This window comes from Pelodiscus sinensis, chromosome 13 (assembly GCF_049634645.1).
Source record: "Pelodiscus sinensis isolate JC-2024 chromosome 13, ASM4963464v1, whole genome shotgun sequence".
NCBI classification, from domain to species: domain Eukaryota; kingdom Metazoa; phylum Chordata; order Testudines; family Trionychidae; genus Pelodiscus; species Pelodiscus sinensis.
Genome location: NC_134723.1, coordinates 21,993,588 through 22,008,013, shown reverse-complemented (window position 1 = coordinate 22,008,013; position 14,426 = coordinate 21,993,588). Strand labels below are relative to the sequence as shown.

Below are 14,426 nucleotides of genomic sequence, written 5' to 3'. Positions count from 1 at the left end.
TGTAAGTGAAGTGATGTGTGGGGGCCTCAAGACAAATCAGACTTGTGAAAGGGGTGCAGCCGTCTGGAAAGGGTGACAGCCACTGAGTTGGTGGATCCAAGAATGGAAACTGAGATGAAGGGCAGTGTGCAGGGCTGCCGTAAGGTCAGCCTAGGGCTCTGTGAGGCAGCCACTAATCTGCAGTGGTCAAATAGGTCTTTTCCCCTTCCCCTAAATTCTAGGGACCTACCTCCTACAAGAGTATGCTGGGAATATTTAATTGATCCTCAACACCATGGGGTCTTTAACTTCCCCCTGGAGCTAAGTTCCCCCTCAGCTGCACAGCCATGCAGCTTTCCATTAAGCCCTGTGCAGAGGCTCAGGTCTGCAGCGGGGAGAGATCTCTCTCTCCCTTCCCTGCCAGTCCCAGCACAGACTGCTGGGGGCAGAAGGGGAGGCGCCTCTCCCTGCCAGCTCCAGCACAGCATGGCCACAGATGGAAGCCTCTCCTTGCTGGCCTTAGCAGGGAGCCACCCAGGTAAGCCCAACCCCTCACTCCACTGTCAGCCTTCCAGCCTTGAGCACCCTCCTGCACCCCGGAGCTCTCAGCCCCACCCTAAAGCCCACACCGCAGTCCAAATCTTTCACCCCCCCCCCATCCCCGCACACCAACTCCCAGCCCTGAGCCACTCTCCCAACCAGGATCCTCCTTCTGCTCCCCAAGCCCTTCATCCCCAGCCCCACTCCAGAGCCTGCACCCCCTGCTAGAGCCCTTGCAGTCCAACCCTTAGCCCCACCCTAGAGCCTGCGTCCCCAGCCAGAGTAACCACAGCCTTGCACCCCAACCTGTTGCCCCAGCCCTGAGCCACCCACACTCAGAATCCCTTGGCACCACTCCCACCACATGAGGTTATATGCTCCAATGTGGAGGTGACACGCAACACGTCACCTTCATATTGGTGAAATTCATTTGGCTCAGAGGTAGAAAAATTAGAGGGAACACTGCCAGAGAGCCTCCGGGTGTGATCAGAAAGGGTCTTAGTTTCACAGCGATTCCAATCTTTTTACTTATTGGCAATGCTTACGTACTTTACTGAACCAACAAAATATTTCTGAGTTTCATTTTAATACCGCTTGAGTTTGCTGATTTTTTTCTGGGTATGTTGAAAAGCACTTTTATTTCCACAAGCTTTTTAAGATAGAGCGGAATTAGCTGGGGATTGTCCGTTTTCTTTTCGATGGCTTGGGGAATAGACCTTGGTGTCAATTTGTGTGAATTTGAATTTGAATGTCTTGACATTTTGTACTTTGAGGTGCGGAGTACTATGCATATCTTGTTAGACTGTGTCAAAGTTGATTCAGGACTCACAATTTTCATAGACCACTCTGTTTTGCATGAATGACAGTTCAGAGGTTTCTCTTTCAAGTCTGGTGTTAAAATGTCTTTGAAGCAGTATGCAGGTAATCAAGTCATTGAGACAATGCCCTTTCTGGTTGAAGAAACTGTTTTTTCTTTGTGATACTGTCTGATATCCATTTTGTGTGCATTGATTCTTTGGCGAAGTGTCTGAGACGTTTGTCCAATGTACATAGCACGTCCAACTGCTATGGATATTGGACAAGCATACTGCTTCAAAGATATTTTAACACCAGACTTAAAAGAGAAACCTCTGAACTGTCATTCATGCTTAAATTTGACACTTTACGCCTGGGTCTTAACAAAGACACTAATTATCTTACACATTACAAAGCTAGCTTCCCCAATTATCACTTCTAATACCATTAGCTCACAGACATTTACCTCCCCTCCCCTCATCCCCCCCTCTGTTCTGAAATTTGATTTGTCCTTTTTATATGTGTTCACTTTTTTTGTATTGTATCCCTTTGGTATATATGGTCATGCCTATTTTCTTCCACAATTTGATCTGAGGAAGTGGGTCTGGCCCACGAAAGCTCATCATGTAATAAACCATCTTGTTAGTCTGTAAAGTGCTACATAGTCCTGTTTTTTGTTTCAGCTAGACTAGACTAACACAGCTACATCTCTATTACTTATCACCCTTAAGTGGAACATTTGTCCTCTACCTTAACATCCTTCTTCCTGCTTACACACGAACAACTTTACCTTAACATCTCTCTTCCTGCTAGAGGAACATACAACATTTCTTTAATTCATTCATTACAATATATTTTAGTCTACTTTCACAATCCCTCCTTTTGGTCAAGCTATGCCATAACCAACAATTACTGGGTTCCACATACCAACTGTTCTTTGTCTCTTTGTTCATCAGTGATATTTTAGAATCATCGTATTAGCACTCTGGTTTGGGGCAACGACCTGTGTGGCGTGCACAACTAGATTGTTCATGGCAGAAAAGGGAAAAAGGCTTACAGTAGTCAGGTAACCCTAGAGCAGGAGCAGAAGCCAACCCTTGATTGAGACACACAAAAGCTGAGTCGGCCTCAGGGGGCCATGGCATGGGATCAGGCACAGAGAACCAAGGGTATATCTACACTACAGCGCTAATTCGAACTAGCTTAGTTCGAATTAGTTAATTCGAACTAAGCTAATTCGAATTAGCGCATCTAGACCTAAAAACTAGTTTGAATTAGCGTTTTGCTAATTCGAACTAGCATGTCCACACTGAGTGGACCCTGAACCGGGGTTAAGGATGGCCGGAAGCAGTGCCGGCAGGGCATCAGAGTAGGACTTAGAGCGTGGAGCTGCTGCCTCAGGCTAGCCGAGGGCTGTGCTTAAAGGGACCCAACCCCCAACCTGGACAGACAGTTCTCAGGGTTCCCCGCTTGCAAAGCAGTCCTGGCTTGGAGTGCCCTGAGTGCCCACACTGGGCACATCACACCACTCGGCCATCAGCCCGGCTGCACTTGCCGCAGGCTGCCATCTGGGGAGAGGGGGCAATTGGGGGGCTGCAGGAGAGCTTCCACCCCCAGAAGCCCACAGAGCCAGCCCAGTCCTCCCCATCGGGGGCTCGTGCCCCATTCCTCCCTCACCTCCTTCCACTTACCCTTCCCTAGCCCCCCTTCCTGATGTACAAAATAAAGGACACGTGTGTTCAAAAATAGAATCTCTCTTTATTGAACAAAACTGGGGGAGTCTGGGAAAAGGAGGTGGGAGAGGGGAAGAGAGAGGCTGGGAGAGGGGAGGGCAACTAAAATGATCAGGGGTTTGGAACAGGTCCCATATGAAGAGAGGTCCCATATGAAGAGAGGTCCATCCCCTCCAGGGTACCTAGGGTTGGCTGCTGTCAGCAGACAGGCTACTGGAGTAGATGGACCTTTGGTCTGACCCAGTATGGGCATTCTAAGCTCAGGGCTCAGGTTCGGGGGTCTCACTGGACCACCTTGATTTTCATGCAAACCTGCTCCTGGGTGGCCAGGCTGTCAGCTATCCTGCCCTAGACGGCCACTTTCCTGTGCCTAATGCGGAGGTTGTGGACGAGGTCCACGATGTCTGCACTAGACCAGGCGGGTGCCCACCTCTTGCGGTCCTGGGCAGGCTCCCAAGAGCCGCCAGCTTGCACCTGGCATGGGCACCGTAGCCAGCCCGTGCCACTTTAAGGAGTCCGGGGCCGGGAGGGGGGCATACGAGTTTCCCTGGTGGTGCCCAGAGTGGCCACCAGGGAAAGCTGGGGAGGGCTAGCCTCCCACTAGTTCGAATTAAGGGGCTACACAGCCCTTAATTCGAACTAGTAAGTTCGAACTAGGCTTAGTCCTCGTGGAATGAGCTTTACCTAGTTCGAACTAAGCGCTCCGCTAGTTTGAATTAAGTTCGAACTAGCGGAGCGCTAGTGTAGCGCCTATCAAAGTTAATTCGAACTAACGTCCGTTAGTTCGAATTAACTTTGTAGTGTAGACATACCCCAAGTGAGTTCCTGGAGTGGCTTAGCGAGAGAAGTATATTGGGAAATCCATTGCCTGCGAAACCCAGCCATGCCCAGGAACTTCCGGACCTGGCATGAAGAGTTCGGTCGGGGAAAGTTAAGGATAGCTTGAACACAGGCGGGAGAGAGTGTACGAGAACCATGAGAGAGGAGAAAGCTGAGGTACGTGACAGAGGGTTGACAGAACTGTAGCTTAGAGTGATCCTTGTGGCCCTTGTTTGCCAGGGCAGTCAGGAGCACTAAAATATCAGTTTCTGAAGCAGACAACAAAGGGGAACAGAGGAGTAGATCATCTACATATTGGATCAATGTGGACCCAGAGGGGAAGACAAGGTCAGCGAGTTCTTGGGCTAATGTTTGAGAAAAGTAAGATGGGCTTTCAGTATACCCCTGTGGGAGCATGATCCATGTATAATGCTGCCCCTTGTAGGTAAAGGCAAAAAGATACTGGGAATCAGGGTGAACTGGGACAGAAAAGAAAGCAGAACACAGGTCAACAACAGTAAAATGAGTTGCATCCGGTGGGATAGAAGCCAAAATGGTTGCTGGGTTAGGGACAACAGGAAAGGTGGGCATAACAATTGACAGTCAGGACACATTCACCCGTAGGAGACAGCAGTAACAAGGGGGCCAAAATTTCCTGAGGTTCCCCTAGATCCCGTCATTGCTGGGGAGTGAAGTATGGTTGGGGACCAGCGGACGTAACATAACCTTGTTGATCACTTACGGGGCCATTAGGTCAGCTCGGACACTGGTTTTTCCAGTGTCCAGGTAGCTTACAATAATTACAGACACCTTCAAATCCTGAAAACCCCTGCGGCCCCTGTATTGTCTTCCCCTCCCCGAGTAATGCTGTATCTGGAATGCCATTAACTTTTGGGAAGACTGTTCCTCTTTTCCTTTTAGAGTGAGGTGGCAGTGCTCTGCCACTGCTCGCAATTTGTCCATGGTCTTGGTCTCCCATCCAACACTTATTCACTTTAGCATACTGCCAATAGCAGGTAGGAGGCCATTAACAAATGCATGCGCCAGGGTGCCCTGTCCATTTTCACCTGGTCACTGTATACCAGAATGTTGCAGAAAAAAAAACATCAGTCAGTCGGGTGTGATAGTTGCCCGGGCTTTCTCCCTGTTGTTGTTTACTGCATTGTATGGTTGTCCAGTTGGTTTTTGGAGTCCATACTTGGGGAATGGCCTCATGCAGGTGCTTAGCTTGATCCTTACATTTGCTCCGGTAGGCAGCGTCAGGACCAGTGTCTGGCAAATTAGAATGATGCTCAGCGGTGGGCCAATTTGCTGTCGTGAGCCATTTTTCGTGCTTGCTAGGGGTTAGAAGTAGCTTACACTGTTGCAGGAGGTCTGCCTCAGAGGGTTCATAGGCGTTGCACACTAGCAAAAATTCCTCTGCAAATTTGGTAGGGTTTTTTTCTGGGGCTTTGAAAAACCTTTTACAATTGAGTGGAGCGCCGTATGGGTCCAGGGTTTATAGTTCCAAGTGGGACCGGCCTGGGTCTTCTCGGAGGGCAGGGTAAAGGGGAGCGCTCGGTCTGGTGGTGGGAGAGGAGGTTTCCCATAAAGCTTTTAACTTATCATTAGAATCTTTGAGAGACGAGTTTCTATTCTGTCCACCAACGATTTGTGTCTTCCCACCACTGCATGAAACAATCGACCTCTCCTCTAGCCAATTTAGTTTTTGGTTGGCCGAGTTTGTCTTTTAAGACATTCACTCGGTCTTTGTCCCAAGATCCTAACAGTGGCCACTGAGTTTTGGGATCCCCCTGAGTTAGCCTAGATCATTTCTCCAGAAATTTACAGGAGACCGGACCCTTTCTAAAATACATAAACTGAGCGGATTTAGACCTCTGATTTCCCATACAGGAGGACTTAACACACATCACTCACACAAGAAGGAAAATCGGGTTCGTCAGAGTGGTGCCCGGTGCAATACACAAAAGAAGCCCACAGGCTACTGCCTCAATCGCCCTTGCATTCACTCCAAGGATTTTATCCAAGGCGCGGTGCAGCTGCGATTGTGCAGATTCCAGTCACACAGACCGTGGGGACAGGAGCCCCTTGATCGGCCAGTCCCTGGACAGGGACGGTTCCCAGACTCACTTACACCACAGGGAAGACAGATAGACACAGAGACAAGTCAGTCCTCAGGTTGGACCAAATACCAGAATACCAGAGGTAATTACCTGACCAGATGCCAGATTCCAGATCCCGGGATTCACCAGAATAGAGTGGAAACCTACAGGTTCGATGGCGTAGACTTCACTGCAGAGCGGAGGACCGTTCGGGCCAAAGTGCCCGGGTGCCAGCTACCACGGTCGTCTGTTAACTGTCAGTACACAGGATCCAGCCTTTTTCTCACAACAACTATTTGCTTTTTATAATACACTGATCTGGCTGAGGAAGACAATCATAACACAATCCTCACATGAAGCAAATGAGAACAAATCTTGTAATATAAAAGAGCAAGCATGATTTCATCTTTTGTGAGGAGCTGCATGTCTCCTGTGATTCCAGAGTCTGATGCAATTGACCTGTGCTGATGCTTGTCTTGCATCATTTGAATGAAAGAGTGCATCCAGCCAGTTATAGAATCATATAATACTAAAACTGGAAGGGACCTTGAGTGATTATCAAGTCCAGTCCCCTGACATCATCCTTGACTGATATCTGTCTAACCTGCTTTTAAATATCTCCAATGATGGAGATTACACAACTCCCCCCTCCTCCACCTTCCCCAAGCTATTTATTCCAGTGTTTAATCACCCTGACAGGCAGGAAGATTTTCCTGATGTTCAACCTAGACCCCCCTTGCTGCAGTTTAAGCCCATTGCTTCTTGTGTGATCATCAGAGGCCAAGGAGAATATTTTTTTTTCTCCTTCTTCCTTATAACATCCTTTTAGACACCTGAAAACCGCTATCATGTCCCCTCTTAGTCTTCTCTTTTCCAAACTAAACAATCCCATTTCTGTCAGCCTTCCCTCATGAGTCATGTTTTCTAGCCCTTTAATAATTTTTGTTGGTCTTCTCTGGACCTTCTCCAATTTCTCCACATCTTTCTTGAAATGTGGTGCCCAAAACCGGACACAATATTCCAATTGAGGCCTGATCAGTGGAGAATAGAGTGGAAGAATGACTTCTCGTGTCTTGCTCACAACACTCCTGTTGTAAGCTCATAGATGGGACAGGTCAAGAAATTTACATGAGCTTCTGCAGCCAGTTTCTATGACAGACTGCAGTTCTGTTCTTTCCTGGGCAGCTATTTCAATAATATTGAAAGTTTTGTAGCTAGTGCATAATGCACAAATTGTATGAGCTGACCATAAGTCTTGCTAGTACAAGACTCTGAGAGTAGTGTGTCAGTCTGCCCATAGTCAGTGCTCTTCGTTGCTGGAGAACTGTCAAATAATGTATGTGATAACTTCCCAGATGTGGTGCACAACAGTCACAGAAGTCCACTAGGTCTAGAAAGCTTTGTACTTCTGTGTGCTTTATAGTTGGGGTTGTCAGTACAAAACTGTCCCTTAAAAACCACCTCTCATACTCACTGTGCACTGTCATGTTATGCTCTTGAAGTAACACTGTTATAAGGTGAGAATTATGCTCTTCCAATGTTTTCCTGCAGGCCATGGTGTTTGAAACTCCAGATGGCACTAAGGCTGCACAGATTGTGTTTTGAAAGAACCCCGCAGGTGAAGAGCTTCTAAAATCATGTGTAGCATGGCAGGCATTGTGTATTATGAATGTCCTGGACCTGAACTCCTGGTGAAGCTCAGTTTGGTGATACTCTGATGCAGATACTCTGATCCATTTAGCTCATTTGTTGTCTGATCCAGAATGTGGTGGTGGTGTTCTCAGGCCTTACTCTTTTTTAGGAGGTGCCTCTTGACATGGCTTCAGATCTTGCCTTCGGCTGTGTCTAGACTGCATCCCTTTTCCGTAAAAGGGATGCAAATTAGACACATCACAATTGCAAACGAAGCGGGGATTTAAATCCCCCTCCGCTTCATTGCATAAACATGGCTGCCGCTTTTTTCCGGCTCGGAGCTTTGCCAGAAAAAAGCGCCAGTCTAGACGCGGATCTTTCGGAAAATAAAGCCTTTTCTGAAAGATCCCTTATTCCTCTTAAAATAAGGAATAAAGGATCTTTCAGAAAAGGCTTTATTTTCCGAAAGATCCGTGTCTAGACTGGCGCTTTTTTCCGGCAAAGCTCCGAGCCGGAAAAAAGCGACAGCCATGTTTATGCAAATGAAGCGGGGGGGGGGGGGAGGGATTTAAATCCCCGCTTCATTTGCAATTGCGATGTGTCTAATTTGCATCCCTTTTACGGAAAAGGGATGCAGTCTAGACACAGCCTTCATGTTTTTAGTTTTTTAACTATCACAATAAGAGACACCGAGGGGGTGAGGCCTTCTTCATTAAACATCGAGCTTTTCCAGGCACATCGGTCCTTCTTCCCCAGTTTCCTGCTGTGGATTAGGCTTCTCAGTTGTGTAAGTTGACTCAATTTCCTCTCTGCTTCCAGTGCCTTGGAACAGAGTGTGTTTGGCAGAATTGAGTCAGTAGTCACATGTCTCAGCATTTACTGCATGTGCCCATCCTACCTCAGTGGCTGTTGTTTCTGTCCCATGATCACTTGTTTAAATTGGGCTTTTCATAAGATTACCTCATGTTAGCTCTGACTCCACCACATACACTGCTGGTGATTGCATGTGGACAAATTTAGACTGTTGCCTTTTTGCAGAGGTATGAAACTCTTTTGGCCTACTTGCTTCCTGTGTTATTCCAAAATCCCGGTCAGGAGCTGAGACAGGATTTTTCTTAAGATATTGCACACAGCGTGGTGTCATGGTTTTGCTATGGCAGGGGTTCTCAAACTTTTTGATACCGCGACCCCCTAAAATGCTCATTGAATTTGTGTGACACCCCCCCCCATCAAAGTTGTTAAGCAAAAGAAAAAAAAAAGGTGGGGGAGCCAAAGAAAGTTATTAAGCAAAAGAAAAAAAAAAGCCCCACTCACACTTGACTCACTCCTCCTGCAGTCACTGTGCTGCAGGGAAGCCACCGGCACTGCGCTTCTCCTGCGGGGCTGACACCCCCTCCCACAGCGTGCCCAGCATGCTACACAGCTGTGGGAGGGGAGCGCACATCCAGAATCCCTGGAAGTGATGCGAAGAACCCTGGGGAAGCCGGCAGCTGCGACCCCCCCCCAGGGTCACGACCCACACTTTGAGAAATGCTGTGCTATGGGACTCAAACTGGCTAGCTAACCTAGAATAGTGTTTCTCAACTAGTGGTACGAGTACCCTTAGGGGTACTTGAGAAAAGTCTGGGGGGTATGTCAACACAACTGAAATTTGGAGAAAACTGAATTTTTGATTTAAGTTTTACAGTATTTTATTATTTTTGTACTTTTTACACCCAAAAATTTAATCATCCGCCCAGCTATGATTAAGTTGTTCAAACAAATGTGTTGTGATGGTAGGGGGGGGAAATTGTGTGTCTGAAAACTATAGGTACTGGGAGGTACTTACAGTTTTTTTTTAAAAGGGGGTGCTTTATAAAAAAAGGTTGAGAAACACTGGCCTAGAAGTAACTAGTGACAACTAAGTGCACAATTAGCTTCAAACCCCAACAACCAGGCCAGCATAGGCTCAGTCCTGGGTCTTTACCAGTGATTTAGATAATGGCATAGAGCAAGGGTGGGGAACCTAAGGCCTGGGGGCTGGATACAGCCCCAGAGGCTTGGGGCTCCCCCCAGCATTGGGGAGCCCATGCTGGTGAGGGGTGGGGTTTTTTTGTTTCTCACTTGTGTGCAGCCCCCAACTGATTTTTCTGTGGGTCAGTGGCCCCTGACTCAAAGGTTCCCCATCCCCAGCAGAAAGAGCACACTTATAAAGTGTGTGGCTGTTGGGAGGAGTTGCTAATCCTTTGGAGGACAGGATTAAAATTCAAAATAATCAGCGCCTTTTTCCAGTGTGTCCAAAAGTAAATGCAGGTCGATCCTCTCTAACCCAGGCCCCAGACTTCCCTAGTCTGGCAACATGCCTGGTCCAGCATTGTCGGAGAAAAGCTGTCAGGTTGGGTCCAGGAGCATTGCTGGAGTAGGGGAAGCCTCTGGCCAGCTGCAGCAGTGGAGTCCCCTGTTGACAGCAGCAGAGAAGCCCCCATCCAGTCTGCAGCTGGAACAGCAAAAACATGGCACCCCAGCTTCAGAGCAACAGCACCCACGGTCTGCAGCAGAGCTCGGGTTGGGGAGGCAAGAGCCTTGGTACTAAAAGCAGTGAAGTCCCAGAGGGGGATCAGCGGCTAGGAGTGGAGAGGAGAGCATTGGCCTCCCCAACTCCTGCGAATTCCCTGATTCAGGGCTGGTCAGGTCTCAAGGGTGCCGGACCAGGGAGTTTCAATATGTAGGATGAAATTCCCTAAGGACAAATGCAAAGTACTCCAGTTTGGAAGGAAGAACAATCAATTGCAGACCCATGAAATGGGAAATGACAGCCTAGGAAGGAGTATTACAGAAAGGGATGCAGGGGTCATGGTGAAAAACAAGCTAAATATGAGTCAACAGTATAAAACTGCTGCAAAAAAAAGTGACTATTATTCTGGGATATATTAGGAGGGGTTTTGTAAGTAAGACAGCAAATTCTTCCACTCGACTCTATGCTGATTAGGCCTCTGCAGCAGTATTGTGTCTAGTTCTGGCTGCCACATTTCAGGAAAGATGAGGGCAAACTAGACAAAATTTGGAGGAAAGCAACAAAAATGACAAAAGGTCTTGAAAACATGACTGCTGAAGTAAACTAGGGTTGTTTAGGCTGGAGAAGAAAAGACTCAGGAAGGGACATAATAATTTTCAAGTACATAAAAGATAATTACAAGGAGAAGGGTGAAAAACTGTTCTCACTAACCTCAGAGAATAACACAAGCAGTAATAGACTTAAATTGCAGTAAGGGAGGTTTAGGTAGGACAATTAAGAACAGCTTCCTAACTGTCAGAGTACTTAAGCACTGGAACATACTGCCTAGGGAAGGTCTGTGATTTAAATAATTTCTAACCTGTTCTTAAAAACCTTTAAACATCTGTCAGGGATGGTCTAGTAAGTTGTTAATCCTGCCTTGAGTGCAGGAGGATGACCTGATGAGGTCCTTTCTAGTGCTAGGACTCTATATTGATGGGATATGTTTATGATCTGTTGATCTCCACATTAGAAGACATTACCTCTACATTTACTTCATCCTTAGGCCAGATCTACACTATAAGCTAAGGTGGAAGTTAAGCACATTAGGTCAATTTTATAACAAATGAGTCTACACCACCAAGTCCCTTCCATTGACCTTAAGGACTTTTAAAGTTGACTTTGGTACTTCACTTTCACAAGAGGAGAAGTGCTAAATTTGACCATTCATGATCAAATTGGGGTAGTGCAGACACAGTGCTATTCAAGCTGATATTCGTGGGCTCCAGGAGGAGTCCCACAGTGCCCCAATGTGACTGATCTGGCCAGCACTTTCAACTCTGCTGCACTCCCAAGTGCACAGGAAAAGCTCGGAAACTTGAATTTCATTTCTTGTTTGGCCAGTGTGGGGAGTCCAGCAGCACACCTGACCATGAATGCCCAGGGTTGCAAATGAGCTCCAGCATGGAGCATGCAGGAGATACTGGATCTGATTGCTGTGTGTGGCGAAGCATCTGTGCAAGCAGAACTCTAAAGCAGAAGAAGAAACACTGATATCTATGCCAAACTTACACAGGGCATGCTGGAAAAAGCATACAGCAGAGATCCCAAGCAGTGCTATGTGAAAATAAAGGAGATCAGGCAAGCATACCAGAAGACAAAGGAGGCAAATGGTCAGTCCAGGTCAGAACCTTAAATTGGGCTTAAATTGCAACAAGGGAGGTTTAGGTTGGACATTAGGAAAAACTTCCTGTCGGGGTGGTTAAATGGTGGAATTAATTGCCTAGGGAGGTTATGGAATCTCCATCCCTGGAGATATTTAAGAGCAAGTTGGATAGATGTCTATCAGGGATGGTCTAGATGGTACTGGGTCCTGCCGTGAGAGCGGGGGACTGGTCTTGATGACCCCTCCAGGTTCCTTCCAGTTCTAGTGTCCTATGAGTCTCTGAAGGTCCAGGTTTCTGGCCACATTCACTCAGCACCCACTCCCTACCATGCTTTCTTATTTGGAGAAGACTGATCTCCTGCATGGTAACCTGGATGAAATGGGAGAAGTTCTGTAACTGATAGCTCTGAAGCAATCCAGCTCAGTTTGCTCATCCCCAACAAATTATAACACCAGGTTTGCTGCCCTGTGTGCAATGGGCTGAAGGGATCATCTTGGAGAACAGCCACGCTGTTCTGGGGGGGGGGGGGGGGGGGGAAAGGGCATCAAATGCCAATAAAAGATAAATGGCACAAATCAGAAATCAAGAATGGTCACACCCAAAAAACTTGTAGGGGAACACCCCATGGGAATTCAGTAATGGATTTAAAAGTAGCATCCTTTTCCAAAAGAATTTCAAAACCCGATTACAAAGTAGCAAATACAATACTGACAAATTAGGATTGAATAAGGATCTAGATGAGTCTCATTTACACAAATACTGTCTTTCTTTTGTCATATATATACAAACTATGTAAACTCCACTCCAGTTCATCTGATGAAGTGAGTTTTACCTACAAAAGCTTACGCCCTAGTAAATCTAGGAGTCTCTAAGGTGCCACAGGACTCCTTGTTGTTTTTTGCAGATACATACTAACACTGCTACTCCACTCAGACAGATTAGCAGGTGAAAAAAGCATACACAGGATGAAATATGTTTAACAAGCTCATGCAATCTTCCCGCACAGATAGGGATTAACTGAATGCACAGAGGTGAATGTTGTTAGAAGTCATCCTCACCAAACAGGAGGACAGGAAAAGACACATGAAACATGAGCATAAGATGCAGGAAGAGATGTTGAAGCTCATGGAGGGGGGCAAACAGCTGATGAGGGGCCTGGTAGAGGTGCAGAAAAAGCAGCTGGGTTCATTCTATAACCCACCTTCCTTCCTCACCAAGTTCCATAGCCTCATCTCCCAGACATCCTAGCAGGCTGATTAGGGGAGCAGAGGGCAAGGCCCAACAAGCCTTTCACTCAGCTCTCTGGGATGGCTCCTGGAGCAGAAGGCTGTCATTCCCACAGTTTTGATTGCTGCACAGGGAGATTGTAATAAGCCACACGTCTTTGTGCTCCCTCCCTCTGTTATCAGACCTCCTGCCAACAGCAGCTCTTCTGTCAGTGTTCCATGTGTTTCCAAAATAAAAAGACATTATTTCACAACAGGTTCCTTATTCATTGAGCCAACTGCATTTGGGAAGGAGGAATTGGTCTACAGGGCAGTACACATATAACAGGGGATAGCTTGGTTAGCGCAACATACATAACTATCACATCATTGTCTGATCATTCATGAAACTGATGTTCAAAGTTTCCCAGATGCACAGTGCCCCTCAATGCGCTCGCCTTATTGCCCCTGTGTCTGGCTGCTCATAACTGGCTGTCAAGCAGTCTGCTTCAAACACTTCCTCCCCCTATCATGCCAGAAATGTTTCCCATTACTTTCACAAATATTATGCAGCACACAAAAAGCAACAACAGCAATGGGAATATTGCTTTCTCTGAGGTCTACTCTAGACTGCCAATCAGTGTCCCTTTAAATGGCCAAAGGCACATTCTACCACAATTCTGCACTTGCTCAGCCTGTAGTTGAACTATGCCTTACTGCTGTCCTCATTTTTTGAGGAAGAACGGCTCTTGCGCAAAAGGTTTTTTTTGTGCAAAAAAGCACCATCTATACGGCGCCTTTTCACGCAAAAAACTCTTGTGCAAAAGGGAAAGGAAGAGGAAATGCAAATGAGAGCACAATATATGCAAATGAATGCTCCATTTGCATTTGCTCTTCTACAAGAAGATCATAGTTTAGACGTAGCTTAGGTGTGTGGGATACATAAGCTTCCACAGAGTTATCACCATTTGCTTCTCAACCGTCAGAGCAGGTCTCATTCTGGTATCACTGCACTTCGGGGGGGAAAGCAATTTACAAAGTTCCATAAAATTGTCCTTATGCATGCAAAAGCTTTGCAGCCACGGGTTTTCATACCATAGACGCATAATTATGCAGTCCCACCAGTCTGTGCTTGTTTTCCAGGACCAGAATCAACATTCCACTGTGTCAGCATGCCCGACTGCTGCCAGCATATGCCAACTGCTCCATTCAATGGGTTCTTGCACATCTTTGCACATGGCCTCCTCACATTCTTCCTCGTGCCAACAGCTCGTGGCTACGCTCTGGACAAACTGCCACATAATGTGTGAGGTGTTTGCAATGCTTGCTATAGCAGCGTGCAGCTGAATGGGGTGCATGCTTTACATACTATGGCATCTGCACAGATAACAAGGGAAAAAAGGTCACAAAACAATTGTTTACCATTGCTTTTAAGTAGAGAGGGAGGAGAGAAGTGCATCATGGGAGGCTGATGATATGTA

General features: G+C 46.8%; 1 long non-coding RNA gene across 2 annotated transcripts in view; it reads left to right on the top strand.

Annotated features, from left to right (window-relative positions):
* The window catches only part of LOC142831217 (uncharacterized), an 80,494-nt gene that overhangs the window by 5,886 nt on the left and 60,182 nt on the right, over positions 1-14,426 (top strand). The window lies entirely within an intron of this gene.